The 9,123-nt window shown below is 46.5% G+C and overlaps 1 protein-coding gene across 1 annotated transcript in view; it reads left to right on the top strand.

Moving 5' to 3' along the window:
• The window catches only part of LOC141148486 (sulfotransferase 1 family member D1-like), a 109,855-nt gene that overhangs the window by 84,752 nt on the left and 15,980 nt on the right, over positions 1 to 9,123 (top strand). The gene's annotated exons all lie outside the window — the stretch shown is intronic.

The raw sequence follows: 9,123 nt of genomic DNA, 5'->3' as shown, positions 1-9,123 counted from the left end.
TAGGGGTAAAAACGTGGATGGGAATATGAATTATAGGATGCCCAGCTTAATTGAAATAACAACCAGGGACAACTTCCTCTCTATGTACAAGATCTTGAACTGTCCACCTTCCCGGACAGTCTCTGAAGATGGAATGCAAAAGCCCCTTGAGGACTAGAACTCAGTCCATTAGAAAGTAGCTCATTGTGTTCTAAGCAGCATACAGGAGTATTTCCCACTCCAATGTAGACACTGATCCCAGCTTTACTGCCTGCAGGAACTACCAGCCCTCCTGGTTGCTTCTTCACCAGCCCTCCTGGTTGCTTCTTCACCAGCCCTTCTGGCTGCTCCAAAGATCTCCCAGGGCAAGGGATGGGAAGGGTTAAGCACAACACTGTCCTCCAGAAAGGCTGGCTACATATGGCAGTCTATTCCCTTGTTAATCCCAGGGGTGTGCTGATGTACTCACACTGTCCTCCTTGCTCCCGCTGCCTCTTAGGCAAGATTCCTTTCAAACTGCACTGTTTTCAGGATCTTCCCAAGCCAGCCTGAGCACCACCTAGAGGCAGAGCCCCCCTTGAATTAGGGGTCTCCTCCTAGGCCACCGACAGTCTCCTCAGCACTCCATCTCCACCTGACTCCTCTGCTGTCATGACTCATCCAAATCCGAAGGGCTGACTCAACCACCGTGCCAGAATCTCTGCCTGGGGAATGGCTAAGCTCCCCCCAAGGATGCAGATCAACACTCCTGGCCTCTGCCCATTAACTTCGAGAAGTTTCTCCAAACTTCCAGAACCAGGGAGAGGCACTAGAGACCAGCCTCTGTGAGTCATCCAGCCTGATCTTCAGTAAACCCTGACAAAGATTCCTGACTCAAAAAACTAACCATGAGTCATGCAAGTAAATTTGCCTGCACTAACCCAGTAGCACACTAGAGGGTGCCACACCTAGTTAGATGTAAATTAAATAGTTTATCCAAGTAGTAGCAGGTCAGCACCCGAGTGTGCAATACACATAAAATCTTCTTTATTACATACCTATAGGGAAACAGAGGGATTCAATACACAAACTGATGCTGACGCATTTCTTCACTTAGTCGTAGCCTACGAGCCTATGTGGCTACAACTAAGGCCCGTAAGGACGGAAACACGTCAGCATCAGTTTATGTATTGAATCCCTCTGAATCTCTAAGGGTATGTAATAAAGAAGATTTTTTTTGTGTATCACACACAGCTGGGTGCCGACCTTCTATTCCTAGGATGTTCGTATTGACAGCTTGTCCAGCTGGGGTCTTAACACAGTGGAGTTTGCTACATTCAATGTGGAATATAGGGGTTGTAGCACCACACCTTCATGTTATAAATTAAATAGATTGTTTAGGTCATACAACAAGCTGGTAATTCATTTACAAAAAAGGGGGAGTACAAATCACATTTTAGTGTATGTGACCACCAGGTTTAGGCTCCTTTCACATTACGCGTTCCATTACCATGTGTTATTGTACCGGACAGCTCATTTATTAGGACAGCTCATTTATTAGGACAGCTCATTTATTAAGGCTGGGTTCACATATATGTGAATCGGATGCAGGTTTCCTCACATCCAATTTGCATGACAGACAAGTGTGACCGGATCTCTATGGAGCCGGTTCACACTAGACATGTACATTTGTTATCGTCCGAATGCATATTTGTCCGAATTTCTGGGATTATCTTGTTTGTTTTAACAAAACTATAACGAACACGCAGAATCCGAAACCCTGAAGATCAGAAATAAAAAATGCTTTATCTTCGTATCCGTTATATTTTCGTATCATTGCAACAACAGTTCGATATAGATAGATAGAAGATTCGACATGACGGTGACAATAGCGATCTGTGTCTATCCAACCTGCGGTCAAATGTGCCTAACCTAACTCTATTAGTCCAAGATTATTCGACACAGAGAGAAAAGATTCGACATTGTAGAGACAATGGAAAGGTTTGTATTTGAGGCTAATGGACTTTAATGGTACCGTAACAATTAAGATACACAGTTATATAAAACAAATAAAGTTTTATTAAATTAACATCAACATATTTAAAACATACAGATTTAAGAAAACAGCTCTTGGGGCGTGACCAAGATGGCACAAGTCATATAGGCACAGAGCTCTGCTGCAAAACAGGGATAAATCCTGTTTAATATCCTCCCAAGCCTAGCTGATGCCCATGGTTCTCGTACTCACCTGCTAGCAGATGTTGACACGGGGAAAGAACCGCGTAAATCAGCAGGAACACCCGTTAAACACCCATTAAACCTGGCGGATCGGCGACACACGTGGCGCGGGCCTCTAACATGGCGACCCAGACCACCGCTGCATCAGACGCGGCCCTGAACGGGCAGTCCAATTTCTCGGCCCTGATGCAGGCGATCAACAGCTGCCAATCTGCATTGACCTCCAAGTTCGACTCCCTACAGCTGGAGATGGGGCTTATTCAGAGGGACATCAACAAGATCCGGGGCCAAGTTACTGAGGCCGAATGCCGGGTTGGGGACATGGAGGATAGGGTGAGAGACCACTCAGCTACACTCCATACCATGCAAGTGCGGCTGAAGCACCTTGAATCCAGAGCGGAGGATGCCAAGAACAGAAACCGGCGCAACAAACTCCGAATCCTCGGCCTCCCGGAGGGCACGGAGGGCTCTGATACCACCTCCTTTACTGAAAAGCTCTTTCACACACTTTTCCCGCAAGCAGCCTTTTTGTGGTGGAGCGGGCCCACAGGATGCCCTCTGCTCACGGCCCTCCTGGAACACCTCCCCGCACATTCATCTGCCATCTGCTGAACTTCAGGGACTGTGATCTGGTGCTTAGGGAGGCCCGGAAGAAGGACGAGATCCGTCACAAAGCCGCCAAGCTCATGTTCTTTCCGGATTTCTCTGTGGATACTCAGAAGCTCCGAAAATCCTTTGATCCGGTCAAGCAGTCCCTTCGAGCCAAGGGTATCAAATATAGCATGCTGTTCCCCGCTCGCCTTCAGGTGGTGGACAGGGAATGAACCCGTTTCTTTGCCTCGCCGGCTGAGGCGACTCAATAGGTAAACACTCTACCTCCGTAGAGATGGCGGCCGCCCTTGCTGCACGGACTGGAGAATTCTTGTGAGTACTGCCCCTATGTTTTTTTTTGTTTTTTCTGTGCCCCCCTGGGTTGCATTACACTGCCTCTCTTTCACCATTATGATGGCAGACCTGTCTCCCTCCCAGCCGACAGACGGTCTGTGTGAGAGTGTCTTCCGCTTCTTCCGGTGTGACTGTCCCTGTCTGCCTTGGCTCATCTGGCAGCTCCTATGGCCTGAGGTGCCTATTGCATATCCCTCTGCCATGTGGACTCTTGGTAACTACCCACACAGGGGAGCCTGCTAGGATATGTGATGTTACCTTTGTCGGTGGCAGGCTCGCAGGACCCCACCGTCACATACTCTGCCTCCGCTCCACGGCCTGATGGACCCATGTGAGTACTGCCCCTATGTTCGCTTCTTTTACCCCCTGAACTGAACTTTAGTGTTCCCGCTTCGCTTTAGTGTTCCCGCTTTGGCAGACTTGTCCCCCTTCTGGCTAGCAGACACCTGATGCAGGACTGCTACAGGCTAACCTTGCACCTTAATACGAGCAACTCTCCCTGCCTGCCCTGACCCTTCTGGTTGTTGGATGAACTGTCTGGTAGCAAACTACTTCTACAGTCTGAGGAGCCTGGTGCAACATTGTTTCCGAGCTGTGAACATTGAGCGCTTGGTGAGTGGCTGCGGCGACCCATAGCTGCCAGTTGCACTGAGGATATCCTGAGCAGAGTGTCTGGGGACATCTAGCTATCCAAGCACAGAGCCCTGGGGCTGGGGATAAAGCCACAGGCACTTGTGATCTCGTTAAACAAGAGATCTAACAAGCTGGTAAGCGGCAGTATTATTACTGGTGGAGGATCTTTCCTGTCATACCCTATCACATCTTTTTGGGCGTCGTGATTACATGTCACTACAGAATAGAGGCTTGAGGAACCATCACTTGAACTGTCATTATGAACTATATACCTTGTGGAACGTCTTTTTAACAATCCATCTGGGTAGACTGAACATTTGGAGAACTCTTGTAGCCTTCATTGTGTCATCATTGTGTCATATTTATATTAATTTTTTTGTACACTTCACTTGTGTTATGTTCATCATTTATGCAATATTGGCTTACACAGAGATTTTATATCTCCATTATACTAGAACAATTATTTATAAGTCACTTTATTTTCTGATCACAATAAGCATACATTGTGTATTGTGTGTGTCTCACATTATAGTTGCAGCTGTTTTTTCTCATTTGATGTCACTCTAGGAGTGACATTAGGATAGTGCAATAAAATTACATTTTTCACCTATATGAGCTTGTTGGTGTTGCCCTCTCTCCCCACTGACAGCTCAACAGCCTCCACTCTTCTGGGAAGGTATTCCATGTGCAACACTACCCCCCCCGAGGAGCCGCTGTTTGGATGGGTGCCTTTGTTTCCCCCTGTTGAACCCAACAGACACTGATACCGAAGAAGGATTTAATTGATCTACACACCCAACGAGGCAACGACAACTACATAAAAAATGGCAACAGTAATAAACATTCACAAAGTAAAACAAATTTGTACAATATAACAAAAGACAGTGTGAGGACCAAGTATTTCTGTTCCCAATTCCCATTAAACTTTGTGGCCCAAATTCCTGCGTTGAAGTAAATTTGCAATCTCACTATAAAGGGTCTAAGTCCCCAAATTAGGTCCCAAGTTGGGGTCGTGATTTCCCTTTAAGAGTAAGGTAATAAGGTTGTGGCCAGTGGCCTCTCACCACTATGCAGTCTGTTGTGAAGCCTGTTCTGTCTCAAGGACATATAGCTAAACCTTCTTGCCCGATAAATTTCAGATAGCATATTTCTTTGATCTCAGTTTTATTAGAACAAGCCAGGTGAAACTACAAAATAACAGAAATAGACCTCAATAAGTACAATATTGCATAAATTACAGCATATATTACAGAAACAACGATCTACAATATAGGATGAGATAGTAAAAACTTACTTTTTAAGTTCTAAGGGGTGATGGCGATAGCTTGAGAAATACACATCTTGCTTCTGCAGTATCTTCTCAAAGAATGGTGGCTGCTTCACTTCCTGTGAAGATTCTACCCAGAATTCCCTGCTTACTAACAACTTCCTTAACTACACATACAGTAAATCAAATAAACAGAACTGCAGCAATATCAAAAAAGAACGCTAGATGGAGCCTGCACTCCACATATGATTGTCTTATGTAAATTACAAACCTTACATGTAATTTTAACAACACAGGTACAGATAATCAGCATAGACATCTGGTGGACAGAACAAAGCCCCCTCCTGTTCTCTGGTGTCCAGAACCCTGGATGTACAAGGGATGCTTCCCACAGGGCCCGTGGTAGTGCCAGCAACTGTGGATGCTCTAGCGATGATCTCTTACAATGTCAGTACTCCCCTCTCCTGAGTCTCCTCCAGCTCGCTGGATCTCTGATGACAGCAGCCTCCGGGCAAGCACAGCAGCACAGTGCCACTCCAACACGACGGCTAACTCTGGCAACAAAAGCCTCTCCAATTCAGAAGCACTCCAACCATCTCCTCTCACTCCCCACGTGAGACTCCCCCAGTGCAGGCTTCTCCTTCGTTTTTCCTCCTTTCGCAGCACACCACCCCTCCAGGGATTTGTAGTCCCATACAGTATTTTGTTTAATAGAGGCTGTCTTGCAATCATGTAGGTGCTGTAAAAGCTGCAACACCATACCTGTATGGCGACAGTTTCACAGTGACCACCGACCACAATCCACTCTTGATTCTCCAGCAATAAAATTTCACCATTGTGACAGGAGTCACTTTGGGTGTGGGGGGGGGGCATGGAACCCAGAATCCCTTGGAGAGGTTGGGAAACCCTTGTTTCAGCTCCCCATTCACCTCCTATGTCTATGCCACCCTGTGTCCCTAATAGGGGCACAGGGTGACCGAGAACCCCAGTCTGATCTGTACTAATCGGACTCACTGTACAACCACACTGGAATGTTGTGTGTATGTATATTATATATATATATATATATATATATATATATATATATATATATATATCTTGTTTATGGTCTCATACTGTTGTGTACTCTTTGCTGGGTCGTTTGGGGTGTGGCTGCTGTATTCCATTGTTCTATTGTGTCTCTCTGTCTTGTGTATTATGGGATGTGTATGTATGTTTGCTGTGAGGGATGTTTTGTTACAACCATACAGTACAAGGAAAGTGACCACAGCAACATGGAGGGTTTGTCCTGGCACTAGTAGTGCCAGCAATTGCATTGGTCATGTTGGAAAGGAGCTTGCCATCCTCTCAGTGGGACCCCCCAACAAAGTGTAGGTGAGATGATAATGAGGACTGACTCACCCCAAAATACGTCATATTGAACACATTGCCACTCACATCTGACCCCAAAATTCACAAATCAGTACAAGAGTGTCAGATTTAATTGTCATATCTAAACTACTATCTAATATACTATATACAGTACACTATATTACCAAAAGTATTGGGACACCTACCTTTACACACACATGAACTTTAATGACATCCCAGTCTTAGTCCATAGGGTTCAATATTGAGTTGGCCCACCCTTTGCAGCTATAACAGCTTCAACTCTTCTGGGAAGGCTGTCCACAAGGTTTAGGAGTGTGTCTATGGGAATGTTTGATCATTCTTCCAGGAGTGCATTTGTGAGGTCAGGCACTGATGTTGGACGAGAAGGCCTGGCTAGCATTCTCCACTCTAATTCATCCCGAAGGTGTTCTATCGGTTTGAGGTCAGGACTCTGTGCAGGCCAGTCAAGTTCATCCACCCCAAACTCTCTCATCCATGTCTTTATGGACCTTGCTTTGTACACTGGTGCGCAGTCATGTTGGAACAGGAAGGGGCCATCCCCAAACTGTTCCCACAAAGTTGGGAGCATGAAATTGTCCAAAATGTCTTGGTATGCTGACACCTTAAGAGTTCCCTTCATTGGAACTAAGGGGGCCAAGCCCAACCCCTAAAAAACAACCCCACACCATAATCCCCCCTCCACCAAATGATTTGATCTGAGTATGTTTGTCCCAAGCATGTTTGCAGCCATTTACTGTTGACTGTCTCACTACCTCTGCTGGAAGTTTATTCCAAGCATCAACTACCCTTTCAGTAAAATAATACTTTCTAGAATTAGTTTTGAAATAATTCTTGAAAAGAAAAACAGAAAAAAACAATAAAAACAAAGCAAAACAAAAAAGGGGCAGACTCGATGGACTACTCAGTCTTTTTTCTGCTGTCACTTTTCTGTGTTTCCAAGGGCCCTTTCACACTGGGGCGGTGGGTGCATCGGCGGTAAAGTGCCGCTATTTTTACCGTCAATTTCGCTGCGCTATTTGGCCGCCAGCGGGGCTCTTTTACCCCCCCGCTAGCGGCCGAGAAAGGGTTAAAACCACCGCAAAGCGCTGCTACAGCAGCGCTATGCCGGCGGTATGGCCGCACTGCCCCATTAATTTTAATGGGCAGGAGCGGTGAAGGAGCGGTGTATACACACCGCTCCTTCACCGCTCCTTCACTGCTCCAAAGATGCTGCTAGCAGGACTTTTCTTAGCATCCTGCCAGCGCACCGCTCCAGTGTGAAAGCCCTCGGGGCTTTCACATTGGAGAGACAGGAGCGGCTCTTTCAGGGCGCTTTGCAGGTGCTATTTTTTAGCGCTGTAGTGCCTGCAAAGCACCCCAGTGTGAAAGGGGTCTCACAGTCGTTGTTTGTGCCCCACTCTCACAGAACATGGACTTTCAAAGAGCGAATTGCTATCTGAATGTTTTATAAAATGTGAAAAAGGTTGCTGAGATCTGTCTTAATAATAACAGCTGTAATTATTTTTGTATGGTATAGAGTGGCGGTCGGTTGTAATTTTTTTTTTGGGGGGGGGGGGAAGCGACCACCCACCCCCCCTTGGTCGGTCGTTCAGTCGGGCCTGAAGCACTAACCCCATCTACAGTGGGCAGAACTTCTCCCTGGCTTCACCGTCAGCTTCCCCTGCTCTCCACGGGCATTGTGGCGGCTTCCGTTTCCTCCCTTCTCCTCGGCGGCCAATCAGGACTCTTCTATTTTCAGCCAATCGTAAAATGGATCTCAAACCCTCTTCTGATTGGCCGGATTGAAGATCAGCGTTTCAATAGCGAATATTCATTCGCTGTTGTAACACCTGGGTGGGCTCGTGGCGCAATGCTCTGCGCCACGAGCCGGCCCTATTTTGAAGCCTATTGGAGCCTCTGGCTCTAATCAGGTGCTTTAAAAAAAAAAAACACCCCCTCCACTGCAATTCATGCACCCCGGCATCCTGAAAGGGGCCGGACGCGTAAATAGGGGGTGGCGGCCATGGCTAGAGGGGCTGGCGCCTTGGTGCCCCTAATGGACAGGCCGCTACTGATGGTATATCTGCCTGGAATTAAACTTTTAAAATATTTATCTTTGCTTATTATTATACCTTCTGTTTTGCGTTTGTGATCGCTATACCACATCTGATAACCTTAACAATTAGATTATAAAATAACCTGTTTCCGATTGCTCTTTGGATCCGTTCTTTTTTTTTCTCTAACAGTCATGGAAGGGCTCTACACACGATCGGAAATGCCGCCAGCAAAACTCAGATGAGAGCCCTTTGTCGGAAAATGCGACCGTGTGTATGCTCCATCGGTCTTTTGCTGGCGGAATTCCAGCCAGCAAAAGATTGAGAGAATGTTCTCTATTTTTCGGTCGGGAAAAGTTCCTATCCGAAAATGCGATCGTCTGTATGCAATTCGGACGTGCAAAAAAATCACGCATGCTCCGAAACAATTCGATGCATGCTCGTAAGTATTGAACTTCCTTTTTTCCCGGCTCGTCGTGGTGTTGTACGTCACCGCGTTCTTGGCGGTCGAACGTTCAGAGAACTTTTGTGTGACCGCGTGTATGCAAGGCACGCTTGAGCGGAATTCCGTCGGAAAAACCATCCGAATTTTTACGGACGGAAATTCCGATCGTGTGTACGCGGCATTAGATACAACTAAATGCTGCAGGCAGAATA

The sequence above is a fragment of the Aquarana catesbeiana genome, linkage group LG06 (assembly GCF_042186555.1).
Source record: "Aquarana catesbeiana isolate 2022-GZ linkage group LG06, ASM4218655v1, whole genome shotgun sequence".
Classification (NCBI taxonomy): domain Eukaryota; kingdom Metazoa; phylum Chordata; class Amphibia; order Anura; family Ranidae; genus Aquarana; species Aquarana catesbeiana.
The sequence above is the reverse complement of the archived record's forward strand: the minus strand, read 5'-3'. Positions and strand labels throughout refer to the sequence as shown.